We start from the raw sequence: 15,308 nt of genomic DNA, 5'->3' as shown, positions 1-15,308 counted from the left end.
CTTCTTGGAGCATTACAAAGAAAGTATTTCTCATGTTGTTAGAAATAATATAAGTGTGGAAGATAATCATGCATCCACTCTTCTATAGAGAAGTCTTTGCATCAGATTTCACAAATTGAAAGAATTGAAAGAAAAGACAAGAGTTTTGCAAGTTTATGCAAGGAAAATACTGCAGCTAAAAGAAGAATTAAAATTTGATGATGATGAGGCTCCAGTCATCTCAATTTCATCTCACTCCTACAATTACCTTGTCATGAATGAGCAAGAAGTTCAACAAGAAGCAGTTCAGTCTCATGAAAATCAAACAATGGTAAGTGAGAATAATCAAGACAACATTGGAGAACCTATGAGCTTGAATGAAAAAGGTTTTTTGAGGTCTTTCTCTTACCCGGAAATAGAAACTTTCAGTTTGATAGTATGGAAAGTTATCTTGTTCCAACAAGTATAAAAGATGAAAAATTTCAGATTTAAATGCAACCAGAGTACGAAACTTTCAATCTTATACATGAAGTTGATGAAAATGATTCTTTATGTTTAAATGCTTGTGATGAGTCTTTCGTAGAATCATTTCATTTTGACAGTAAAGCAATAGTATGTCTTCCTAATGAAGATTGTGTTCACAATAAGGTGGAATCATGTCTTGGTAAAGATGTTTCCCATTCTGAAAATCTGATTGAAAAATAAAATTCAGAAGTGAAACAAAATAATGGTCAAACTAATGAAGAGTTACAGTCCCAAGAACTGTTGACCGGTTTGGATAGTACTTCTTTTTGTGAAGAAGAGATCATAGAGCAGTTCTTGTCATCCATTGAAGAAGGGGATTTCAAGGAGAAGGATTCAGGTATTAATTCATTTCATGCATTAAGTTTGGATAGGGAATTTGCAAATTTAATCTCAGTAAAAGATGTTGAAGTTGTTTCAACTAAGTTGGACACCATGCATGATGAAGTGTCTCTCGATTCTAAGATTAGTTCAAATTCTGAAAATTATTTTAAGAATGATGGTCTTAATAGTGGTGATTGTGAGAATGATGTAGCCTTTTCCCTAGGAATTTCTGAGTATTACTTTTTTCAGCTAGAAATAGAACATTATTTGAGAAGTATTGTGTAGATGTTTCTAGAAAATTCAGAAGTGCATGATAAAACATGGCTTTTTGGGCATGAATGTGTATTCACAAAGTTCCTGCATATTGTTAGTTTGGTGCTTAGCATTGAAGAAGTTACCAAAAGAGCATGGTTTTGGGTTGCTTCATTTGAACACAAGCCATTTTTTCGAAAAGGCTCCTTCTTCTCCCAACCGGTGGATAGTTTTGTGTAAGAAGTTTTTGGCCCCAGTTCTCATGGTGGGATTTTCCTACCTGTATATTTTTGTAAATAATATTTTTGGTGTGATCTATGTGTAGCTTGTCTTAATTTTCAGCCTTGGTTTAGTGTGGGTTTTGGCTTGTTAGTTTTTCCTTGTTGCCTCTGCCCTCTGCAAGAAGCTCCATGTGCTTTGTTTTTCTTGACTCTATTACCCAATGGCTAGGCACTAATCTCTTCCAAAGACATTCTAGATTCTCCTAGTCTTTATAGTCTCGGTCCCTAGTCAGAGTCAATGTTACCTTGTCATTCGTCCCTCATAACAAGAGTGAGTCTCTTTGCAAAATTTTTAGTTGAGTCCTTTTCTCCTTTTTTTTCCGTAATCTTGTTAAAAGTTCATTGGTTCAATACCTAATCCTCCTGTAAATCATTTTTAAATCCTTAGCATTATGTTTTAATGGTCGGTTTGAACCTCATGAACCCCTCGAACCATGCTAAAAAGAGTTCATAGTGCTCATTTAGGTATCGCAAGTTCTAAGTTGTGTCTAAGACATTTTTAGGCTAACATTCATATCAAGTGTTTTGCAGCATTTCTATTTCACAGTCATGGATGATGTTTCATATACTCTCTCTCCATACTGTGAGCCGTTTGAACCTAGTTCAAATAGTTCAGTGATGTTCAAAATGTTCGACAAAATTCAAGGTTCAAGCTCTGCAGGTCTGATTTTATGACAGTCATATAGACCGACACAGAGTAGCACATATCTTTTTACTTAGATATTATGTTTGAAATTGGGCCGGCCAGAATGTAGAAAACTAGGTTAGGACCAATATATCCAAAATTGATAAAGATACAACAGTGCAAATAATAGTTATAGCCCCCGCACCGAGACAGATTTTGACTGTCACAAATATTTTCAGTCCGCCCAACATAATGAATATTTTCATTTTGGTTTAAAATATTCAAGTCCACCTGTCCAAATATTCTTATAACTTTAGAGAATTATATTTCTAATGTTTATAAATATTTGATGTTATAAATAAGGGTAATGGGGAAAGTGAAAAGCATAAGTTAAAAGTTTTTTCAAGATTGAGTTATAAAACTGAATAAAGATCTCATCTAGCTATTTATTGTGAAGGGATTGAAGGAGGCAGGGTTTTTCTTCTTTTCTTTTCTTCCAGCAGCCTGTAGGTGAAAGGAAGTAGATTTTTGTTTGTGAGGAGTTGAAGCTTTTCTAAGCAATATTTTGTACAGAAAATATCAATCTTTGAGTTGATTTTCAGACATGAATAGAATGCAGATGATATCTTCAATATTTGTGTTGTTGATATTCTTCTCATGATTGTAGCTGGACTTTGAGCCTTTGTAGTTGTTTATTATTGTCTTTTCTACTATAACCGATTGTGTGTGGATTTATTACAAGACTGTGTGCTTGAAAGTAAGCCATATTGGAGAAAAAGAACTTTCTTTGTTAGTTTTTAGTCCAAATGCTATCCATAAGTGTAGACAATTAAACTTTGATTTAATATTCTTCATTTATATCTGTTTTGTAAATCTTTGACATTCATTTTCATGGCTATGGATGAATGTTATTTTCCTTTATTGCTTTATGGTTAAAAGCATATCAGCGATTTAATTCCTTGTAAATATTCTAAGAGGGAGTTGTACCTCTCAATTCAAAGGAAGATTATCACTTCAATGATAATCCATCCAACTTTTAGTTCTTTTTGTCCTTCATTCTGGGCATTTTGAGTTTATTTGTATAGTTATTTTTAAAGGACAAATCTGTTAACTAATAGATTTTTGGCGACTCTACTGGGGACTCGGAATCAAAGATTAGTGCATTGTGTTTTCCGGGTGGGCAGGTTTACACTAGGCATGTCCCTATCATGCATCCCAAAATGCCAAAACATCGAGAGTGATATCGTACTAGTGTGATCTCTCAAGTGCCAGGAGTCCAAAAAATTGTCAAGATTTGATGGACTATTTCTTCCAATCCAAGACACATATGGTCGATCCATTTGAACCCCTAGGGTCGTGTGAGGCTCCTCTACAATGTCCTATCTCAATTTTTTATGACTCAGAGCCATTTTCAATTCGTAGCATTTTTTTGCCTGTAGCAAAAGTTGTCAGTTGCACACAATTCAAAGTTGCAGGATTGGCTAGAATTGATTTGGTTTGTCATGTGCACAAACCGACATCACAAGCGCATCTGGGTGGACAATTTTATGTTAGGCATGCCCTTGTCATGCATCCCAAAGCGCCAGAACGTTGAGAATCATACCCTACCGACGCAATGTAGAAGTTGCTTGACAACTTTTTTGACAATTTTTTTGACAACAATGACAATTTTTGCTCAAATTGTATCTAGTCTCAATCTACGACCCCTATGACCCAATAATGACTCAAATAATTCTCCATGATTATACAAGAATCAATAATTCTCATAATTGACCAGGGACACATCATATATACTCAAAACATAGTCACAAAACATTGCTACACAAAATAGTCACAAAACATTGTCACATATTATTCAAAAATTTGCCTCTAAATATGGTCAAGTCAGCTCTTGGCTATTTGATTATACAAAAGAATGTCTTACAAATCATCTCATGGGATTTTATATAAATTTGGCATTACAATATGTGCGATTCAACTCATCGTCATTTTCATATACAAATCATCTAATGGGCTTTTATACAAAATTTGGCATTACAATTTGTGCGATTCAGCTCATCACCATTTTAATATACAAAATTTGGCATGTACATATGTACAAATCAGCTCATTGCCATTTAAATATACAAAATTATACCCCTAAACATGTAAAAATCAGCTCATGGACATTTATATATACAAAAAATAAATATAGAACAATTCGTCGACGATTTATACAAAATTCTCAAAGTCATTCTACTCTGAACCATAGAATAAATCAATTGAGCCTTTAGGATCAGCTCTAACCCATATTGTGTCAAGTATTGCCTCATGGTCAGATTCATGAACTTTCCATAAAATATTGTTATGAGGTCCACCACGATACTTCATCAAATGAATATTTGTTGCAACAAGAAGGTTAGATAAATGAAGAATATGTCTATGTGTTTCAAAGTCCTCGAACAACCAAACATCAGAATTCTTGATAGGGTATCTTCGAAGCCATATTCATGTCACGACAACAAACCCTATTGATTACTCAATACCCTCTCCATCAATGATTGTGGTTGTCAATTTTCCTTTTGGCTCCACTACGGCACAAATATTAATTTGTTCCTTCTTCATTGTTCTCTTCTACATCAACTGCATACACATGACTTGCATTTTTTAAAGTGAAAATAAATACCAAAAATAAAGTATGATGTACAACAAAATGAACCAAAAAGAATACTTGCAAAAAAATTAACTCAAAAAATCACTTGAATCCAGTAGGTCAAATACATGGTCAAAATCCACTGATGTCTCCATCTAGCTTAATTGTAGTGCTTTGGGAATTTGATATGAATCAATGCGAACCAATGGTCAATAAGACCATTTATCAACCCACTCTTGTGATTCACATTCTTCCCACAAACAATACATGCATGAAGAGCAAAAACATACCATCTATCTCATACAAATTACCAGTGAACTTGAATTTGAACTCATAAATAAGTGCATGTCACTCGATCCTGCAACTATACAACAATCTAGATAGTTTTCAATGTTAGATTTAGTGATCAACCAAAAAAATCTATGAACCATTGACGTACCTAGATTACCTAGACCCATCATAGACTTACACCATCGCACAATTATTTTTGCATCTATCAACTCAATACCACCTTCATACTTCAATTGTTCTCTAGCTATGGCTCTTTTCACACATGCTCCTGCACCATCGTACTCTCCCTTACCATGTCCAGCCTCAATGAAATTCCAAAAGTGTTGTAGATCGCTTTTCATATGCATCCTTGTCAACCAATAAAACACCCTTGCATTCTTGAATTGTGCGGTTCAATTATCTGACCATATTAAGTGTCAGTTGTATCGTATGTTCCTTTCCCTTAAACTATCATAGAAAACTTTAAAGCATCCTTTTACAAACTCCGATGAATGAGTACGATCATCACTTATGTAGAAGTGATACTCGCTTACAAATTTTATATCCTCCTTTGTGCTATCATCTACATGCATGAATGCTATGTGTACAAAAATAGAAACTTGCGTAGAGTGATAATACATAGATTGCACTTCATTTTGAGGTTGTAGTGTATAATTTTCAGCGAAATCAAAGATAGAGACAATGGTGCCAAGAGGAAATGTGTCCTTACATAACTTGAATTGCTCATCTAACCATCAAGCTCTATGTGTATGCATTATGTACTCATAAACTATTTTCTCTTGAAACATTTTCATAAATTCAGCTACACATATATCATTTTTCACTAGCTCACATCTTTTCAAATCTTTTCCATCTTTAACTCCATATGTGGTTGTCTTGTATTTTCTGAAAGAAACTAGTCTCGTACCAATTTTATGTGTTCTCTCCAAATGTACACATCTTGGTAAACATTGCAAATCACCACATATAGCACAAGAACCTTCCAAACAAGGCATCTTATAATAAATGCAACCGTCATCTCTATTACATAGCACACTTGAAATAAATTCTCTTACCAACTTAGGAGGTGTTTGTATATTGCATTCCTGCAAAACATCGTTAGTGTGCAAAGTAGAACAAATATGATGAAAAATATCATAGTGCATGGAAAATTCAATATGCATCCTACAACAACACATGGTGCATACATGATTAATCTTAATATAAAAAGGTTTTGTTATTTCAAAAAATCTTTGAGAAAATCTTATTTGAGGAAACTTTTGAAGGAATCTTTCATAAAATTTAGTTTGAGTCATATCCAAATAGTGTTTGGCATGTGACTCATGATTTTTAGACCCAATTCGCCTTCTAACAACATCTTTGGTGGGGCGAAACTCTTGTGTTGTCATGCCAAAAAATTTCAATTAATGTTTTTAGCACATCAACAACAACCTTGTCTTTGCGCGGTAGTGTACCCAAGAATGCCCAAAGAGAATTATTGTTAGGTTCCTTTATTTTTTTCCCGCCTCTTTAATGCTTTACTTAATGTTGTTCTACTAACATTTAATGACTTACTTGTTTTGCTTATCAAACGATCTTTTTTTATTTTCTTGCTCATTATGGTTGATGTAATGACACGTCAAGTAGCATTAGAATCTTTAGTATGTGATTTTTAACCAATAGCTTGATATGCCTAAGTTGGTTGATACAAAGAGTGCAAAACCTTCATGTTTTTTAACATGCGCCCGCTACATATAATGGTGCACAAAACCATTATGTTTGTCAAAAGATTATAAAAATTTAAAAAATCACCAAACTCAAATATGAATTTGTCATAGAATACCACCCTCCCTTTTCTACATCTATATGTCTTTATAAAAAAAATTTTAAAGACAAAAACTCTATTGCAAAACCATCATGTTTTTAACATGCGTACACAAGTTAATGCAGTCTGTAAAACGCGTCATGTTTATCAAACATCTGGGCATGTTGTATCAGGGGGATGTCTTGTATTGTACAAAAGGAATCCAATTGCATTTGTAGCATCTATCGATGCATGAACCACAGTCAGCGACATTCTCCACCCATGCAAAGTCAATACATTCATCAAATTTCTCTTCTTTGGTGGAAGTTATGCTCTCCATAAATGCTTTCAATATAATTTTTATAGCTTTGTTTTCTTTAACCATTTTGTGAGGAACAATTCCTCCAATACCAACCTCACTCTTATACAAGTCATGCAAGCCTTGATGACTTCATCCAAGGTATTCCCTGGAATCTATCTTTTTTGCACATAAGTCTTTGCAATTCACTGAAGGTAGCCATAGCACTACAGAAAATCCATGCATTGTGACAGAAAAACTTGATACCAACTATGATGGATATATGCATCATGGCTGCCCGTGAAGAAGCTCCTTGCTAATGACTATCACAATCCATGCTTGAACATGAAAGCAATCACATTTAAACCAGTTTTGCAAATTTGTTGGAGGAATTGGGTCATCTATAGGAACTTCCCCTTCCAGAATGGGGATACTGATCTGATTGTTCTAGGGCCTTATTGTTCTAGGGCCTTAATGCAATTGACTCATAGAGACAGGGCAAATAATTTTGTCTATATCATCATGCAAACACAACTACAAAGTCATATTGATATAAAGATATGGTACATATTTATATAAAGACAAGTTTTATGCTACAATGATTTTATTCAACAAAATATATTTTCAACAATTACCTAACTGATCAAGACAAACAAAAAAATGCTCAGTTTCACAAACCCACCATGCCACAGTATGTAAGTGCACTACAACACTACACATGCTTGAGCAGCAACAACTACAGATATTCAACTCCAGAAAATTATAGTAATATTTATGTTACATAATTTCTTGCGAACGTATAATTTTTTTGTTTTATGACTCATGTTCTTCCCCTATCATCTTCATAATTATTTCTTTTGGGTACAAATCATTCCATAGTTTGGTAACAACCCACAACCAAAAAATGAAAACTATATAGGAAATCATCATGTGTTTTAAATCAAAATTTCTCAACATTTGAATAATGGGCATTACAGAGGCTTCAACTATGACGCTTTTTCAACATGTCATGTGTTCCACAAAGGTTGGAATGTCGGTGGCAAAAATATAAAACCTTCATTGCTATAGAAAAAATCTACCTCGAAAGACAAAAAGTTCTAAAATAGATGAGATTCAAAACGTCATAAGATCCAGTAAGAGATTTTTGAAATGATTTTTAAATGTATACGTTGGTTTGTAATGTTCAATACACGATTGTAAATGCAAGCAGGTTTGTCTAAAATAGAAAGGGTTTGATAAATTCTATGTAGATCACAAAATAACATGGTATGAGATGCCATAGAGATGATTTATTATTTAAAAGTCTTGTCAGTCCTATAACACCGCACCACAGAGATGGCATATCTTAATTGTCTTATAATAGATTAATAATCTGATCATTTCAAATCACATTACAAAATTTAAAACATATAGCTTCATGGGTTTTCAATTATATAATCAGATATATGTAAACATACATCTTATGTATTTTATTTCCATCAACACATACTTTTATATTAGATCACAATTTCTCCATAACACGTGTTTTGAAGCTTGTAGCTTTTAGAATAGCCACATAAGCTTCATATAAAATATAGCAAGGCATTCTAAGAATTGACATACAACATGGCTAACAATACATAACTAAGAATTCCTCTTTCATATAGATACAATCATTGATGTACGATTATGGACATCTTTCACAGGTAGTCAACACATTCTAAAAAATACCTAATGTTGTCTGATTTAATCAGATATCTGTACACATACATCTTTTGTCTATTATTTCCATCAAATGCATTCTTTTCTATTAAATCATATTTTCTACAAATCCTATGTGTTTTGAAGATCACAATTTTTATAGATCACACGTGTTTTTAAGACTGATTTTTTTACAAGACACGTGTTTTGAAGACATCAATTTTTACAAAAAAAAGAAGTTTTTAAGACAGACATTTTTACAAAACACACATAAGCTCTATATAGAATAGCAAGGCATTTCGAGAAGTGACATACAACATGGCGAACTACATAACCAATACACATACATCTTTTGTATCAATAATTTTGTAGGTCTTGAACAATTTTATCATTGCATATGTATATTTTATTTATATTTAGGTTCTCTTTAGGTTGAAAGCTGAATACTTGTGGTCTTTCTATTATTTGTTTTCATATTATGTAATATCCTTATCCAAGATTTGAAACCAAATGAGTAGAAAGAACCTTGTAGGGTCTAAGCGTGATGGCAAGCCTAGGATATTTTCATTTTAGTTAATAACAAAAACAATATTTGTACATAGAAAAAGTAGTAAAAGAAGGTTAGTCCTCATTAAGTAGTTTTCATATGTCACAAACAATTAAGTTGAGAGGAAGCTCCAAGTTGTATCATCTTTATGAATGATGATATCATGAAATACATGATAGAGATAAAAACAAACATCAATGATGCAAAAATGACACGCAAAAATCAAAGGCAAGCAACTAACAAGAAAAAATCAGAAGCAATTGAAGATTACAGAATAAAACAATAAGTTATTTTAGTCACTAATAAGAAGTGACTTTATATAAGAGAAGATTTTTTGCCATGGATAATGACTTCATCAAAGCAATAGTCATTTATATGTGTATTAAATTATGATGAAAAAAAACCTAGATTGGTATGTCAAGAAGATGGTTGATCTTCAAATTATTGGCAGTGGCTTAAGGAATCTATGACAATTTTTTGGTTCTACAAGGCAACAATCAGTATCAAAGAAAATGCCAAGCTATCTCAAGTGTCAACTTCATCAAACTCGTGATTAAAAAAGTGACTATATCTCAAGGAAATTGTTGGCAATTCACACTCATCTGGTAGTCACCTTCTGAGGTAAATTGCATTTTGGGTTGTCATTGATGGCAACTCATTTTCAAGTGTTGGTATTTCTCATCCGAATTCATTGGTTTATCATTTTATTTTGATTGGAGCCAATTGGTATACACCCTATTGTTTATTCTTGTTAACTAGTTAATCTTGGTACCAGTAACTTATATTTAGGACCCAATTAAGATATTATTAGAACTGGTAAAATTATTTGTGGAATTATGGGTGGTGTGTAAGGCCCACATCAGATATGATCATCGGGATAATGCATAATACACTTTATGATCGCACAATCGATAGGTTTATTTTCATCTTGAGGTTGACATGATGAACAAGTTAAATGGGTATTTAAGGGAGATCATTAAGCGATGGATTTCATGTTAGAGGTGATGTAATTTGTGGTGCAAAAAGGTCAGAGATTGATGGTATGAAAATTGGTGTGCGAGTGTTAGCATTTGTGCGCAGTCCTAACCAGTAGCAAAATAGAGCAGAATGGAGTATCATTTACATTGGTTCAGTGAAGGTTATCAGAGTTTAAATCAAAACTTATCCAACATGGTCAGATGCACTATTTAAGTCCATTTTTGTTTGTGATCATTGTGTAAAGTTGTGTAAGTTAGTGAGACTTATGTTTGAGTAGTGAGCTCTAAGAAGTGAGCTTGTATGGATGTGCATATCCGCTTATGTAATATTTGTATACCTTGATCAAGTATATAGATATTGTGGGTATCAACGCCACTGTGGTTTTTTCCCCTACAAATTTTTCCACGTAAAAATTACATTGATTGTTACAACAAATTAACACTAACAACTTCAAACTCATAAACATCCAAATGCTTATACTTATGCAGTAAAACTTCATTTCGCAATGTTTCTGGTTATCATGACTTATCAAAGTGTATTAAGTAGTTAAGAAAATCAACCATAAGAACATAACCACAAAACATTTACCACTTGATACAATATTTTTGACGTGGAAACCCAAATGGGAAAAACCACGGTGAGATGAGACTCACAAGATAACTATCTGAACTCTTCTGAAGTTTGCCCTATTAGGACTCAAGCCTGTTAAAGCTTTACAAAAGTCTTGTTAAGAACAGATCCTATTAGGAACCACCCGGTTAAGGGACTGACTATAATGCCTTGTTACAAGCAATACCCTGTGAGGAGTAACCTTGCTAGAGGATTTAAAAATCTAAGCTAATGGATCACCTTGTTAGAGGATTTGAATAGCACCAAGATTGTTAGAACTTACCCAGTTAGGGGATTTCAATTATGTTGTAATTGTTAGAAAACAACAGGAGTTTGCTAATCTATTTGAATAGCACTACACTTGCTTGTTCAGATCCTTTTCATGCTCCTATATGTCTTTACTCAAACTGCAGATACATCGTCTGGTTTGGCAACCACACACACAACTAAAACTTTGCCAACTCTAAAAATAAAAAAATCATCGACCTTATAAACAAATCAATTAGGTCGATAACACAACAAAAACCTAATTCTCTCATATAGATTACAAACAAGCCGGTTCAAGTATGACCGTTGGATTACATAACAATCTATGCACATCAATCAAGAAAACATCAACGGCTCCTTGATCACCACTTCGCCGAACTTAGTAACTCATCACGCACTTTGCATTGCTCATTCCATAGACAATTTTTTTTTCATCAACGTGCCAAAATTACTTGAGATTCTCTTCATACAATAATCATACATGTCATAATCATTACTGGTCATCATTAGATCATAAACCAATATAACCAATTCACAAAACTTAATCGGTTAGGGTTTATCAAAAACAATAGGTAGGGTTTACCGATTCAAATCTCCAATACATAGCAATACCGGTTCACTCCACAAACTTACCTACCGGTTACAGTTTCCTTCACTTAGCTCTTCCTACCAATTATAAAACAATATTACAACAATATCAACAATATCATTACCAGTTAATTGACATCAATGACAACATAACATATCATTAATGCAATCTTCATGCAAATGCCAACAATCTCCCCCTTTGGCATCGATGGCAATAAAAATATTAATACCATTGATTGCTATGAGTTGTGATTGTGAATATGAATCTTGGTTTACATTACCAAGTATTCACCTTGTCTTCCTTCTCTCTGTCAATCATACAAATCACATAGTTCTTCTCCCCCTTTAACAGCAAAGCCAAACTGAAAGTAAAACATGTAATGTCAAATTTCACTGTTCAGCAAAAACAACCTGCAACTTAATGCTCCCCCTGTGGAATAACTCAACTTCTACACCAATCCTCCTAAAAAATTATGCAAGTAGCTCTGGGACTGTTGTAATCTACATCATGCTCAACTGACCTCATGAAAGGGTACACCCCTAGCTGACTTCCAAGATACTCAAAAGTAGTCTTAGGCAGAGGTTTAGTAAAGATATCTGATGAATAATAATGAACAACAAATACCCTAACTGGTACTGAGAGGGGGGTGAATCAATACATACAAAAACTTCTCGGCAACTTATCAATTTAAAACAATGATAACCGGTTGTCTTCATTATTGGACTTAACCATGGTAATACCGGTTAAAAACAGTAAGACTTTAGACATCTAAACTAGTAAACTGAATACTACAAATATCATTCAACACTTGATAACTACTTCACCAATAAACATATGCATGTGTTGTATCAGTAATACCATAACTATTAGCTTTGCATGCATAATCACCTAAACAAATAATACTTAATCATCACATGAAAAATGCACAACTCATTACACAGATTTTTCATGTGGAAATCCAAATGGGAAAAACTATGGTGGGGATGAATACCCACAAGCTTGTTTTGAACTCTTTTGAAGCTCTCTCTGTTAGAAGCCTAGTCCGGTTAAAGACTTTTATAATAAGGTTCCGCTAGGAACCGATCCTGTTAAAGATCACCCGGTTAAGGGATGGCTATATACCCTATTAAAGGTTGAAACCCTATTAAAGGTTACCTTACTAGAGGATTTAAAGAACTCAATGAACTTGAGTCACCTGGTTAGAGGACTTATAGTAAGCCTGTTAAAGCTACCCGGCAAAGGGATTTTCCTTCTGTTGAAATGGTTAGAAGACAACAGGTAAAACTCTGATCTGATAACAACACTATATGCAAAGGCAGATCCTTTTCAATTCCTCTACTCTGCAATCACACTCTGTAGTTTTCTCTCACTGGTCTGGCAAGTATCTTATCACTCTGATACATACACAACTTTTGCCAACAACTTACAATAAAAAACATCATTGACCTTATAGACACCAATTAGGTCAGTAGCATAAACCCTAAACCCTAAACATTTAGGTTTACAATTATAGGCGGTCCAATCCTGACCGTACAAAACACTTAGCATAGAATGAAACAATCTTAAATAGATCACAAGTCATTCTACATCATCCATTTTTCACCGCACATAGAAATCGGTAACCCATCACACTTTCTTCTCAGACTGCTAAGAAGAATGTTCATTCCCGAGGTAGACATTTAATGCAGTCGATCTTCACATGCAAGATCCTAAAGGAAATCCTTCATGTGCACAAAAAAGACATGGCATCTCGATCTGATCCTCATTTCTTAGCTAACTCATCACAGAATATCATCGGTTACATCGCACAAGCTAGATTGCCAAACCGAAAACCCTAGAGCTGAGACTACCAACTGGTAGTCACACTTAATGAAACCCTAACACCGGTTCACTACATCTCTTCATACCGGTTCTCCAGCTTGATCATCAATAACAACTTCTTCCAATCTTCATATCGGTTGACCTATACTTATTGACATCAATGACAACATGCATTATTATCATATCATCATATGCCAACATATCGGTTCATCAAATGCCAACATTCTCCCCCTTTGGTAGTGATGGCAATACTTACTTAGCATAGAATTGCAACAAGAAACATCATAGACCAATGCAACTAAAATATCTTCATCACATATCATACATCGGATATCTTCTCCCCTATCATATATATTCTCCCCCTTTGACAACAATGCCAAAGTGGAGACACAAGCTCCCATACTCCACTATGTTGCTCCCCCTATGGAGTAGCATCCTTCAACACATCAATCCTAAAATATTTGTCACTGTAATACCTAACTGATGTGGAGCACACATCTTTAGTTTACTTCATGAAGGGGCAAAACTCCTAATTCACCTCTCAAATAGGTAAATGTAGTCTTCAGTAAGGGCTTAGTGAATATGTTTGCTAGTTGCTCCTTACTAGAAACATGTTGTAATACAACCTCTCTATTTTGAACCTTCTCTCTCAAGAAATGATACTTGAGCTCAATGTTTTTAGTTCTATCATGCAATACCGGATTCTTGGAAATATTGATTGCACTAGTATTGTCACAAAATATACTCATCGATACAGATATAGGTACTTTGAAACCATCCAATACATGTTTCATCCAAATTGCTTGAGTGCAATTTATAAATGCTGCCACATATTTTCCTTCAGTTGTAGACTAAGAAGTATAGCTCTGCTTCTTACTCATCCATGAGACTAGTCTTCCACCAAGAAAGAATGCTCCACCGGCTATGCTTTTCTAGTCGTCCACATTACCTCCCCAATCTATATCGATAAACACTTTGAGATTAAAATCACCATTGTATGGATATCTCAATCCATAGTCAACAGTCCCTTTCAGGTATCTAAGAATCCTCTTGATTGCTACCAAGTGGGATTCTCTTGGACTTTTCTGAAAAATGACCTACTATGCCTACTGCATGAGCAATATCTGGTCTGTTGTGCACCACATAGTGCACCTTATCGATCATTGACCGATACTCCTTCTCATTCACCAACGTTGAATCATCTTCCTTAGTCAATTTATAGCCGGTCACCATCAGTGTACCAACCGGTTTTCTCTCCTCCATGCCAAAGGTCTTCAATGCCTCTTTGACATACTTGGACTGGGTGATAAAGATACCCTCTTTCATTTGCTAAATCTGTAAACCAATGAAGAACTTTATCTTTCCAATCAGAGACATCTCAAACTATTTCTTCATTTCATCTACAAATGCATGACTCATTTCATCATCTCCTCTAAAGATTATCTCATCTACAAATACTTCACAGATCATAATATGATCACCTTCATATTTCAGGTAGATGTTGCTATCCTCACTTGTTCTTTGAAATCCTATTTTCACAAGATGAGAGTGTAAACGTTAATACCATGCCTTTGGTCCTTGTTTCAATCTATACAGGGCCTTGTGTAATCTACACACCATGTTACTATCTTTTGATAGGGCAAACCCATCCGGTTGCTCAATATACACTTCCTCTTCAAGCATTTCATTTAAGAACGCAGACTTCACATCCATCTGGTAAAACTGAAATCCCTTGAATTCTCCAAATGCAAGTAGAATTCAGACACCTTCCACTCTAGCAACAAGAGCAAAGGTTTTTTCATAGTCTTCTCCTTCTTCCTAAGCATATCC

Source organism: Cryptomeria japonica, chromosome 5 (genome assembly GCF_030272615.1).
Source record: "Cryptomeria japonica chromosome 5, Sugi_1.0, whole genome shotgun sequence".
Classification (NCBI taxonomy): domain Eukaryota; kingdom Viridiplantae; phylum Streptophyta; class Pinopsida; order Cupressales; family Cupressaceae; genus Cryptomeria; species Cryptomeria japonica.
The sequence above is the reverse complement of the archived record's forward strand: the minus strand, read 5'-3'. Positions refer to the sequence as shown.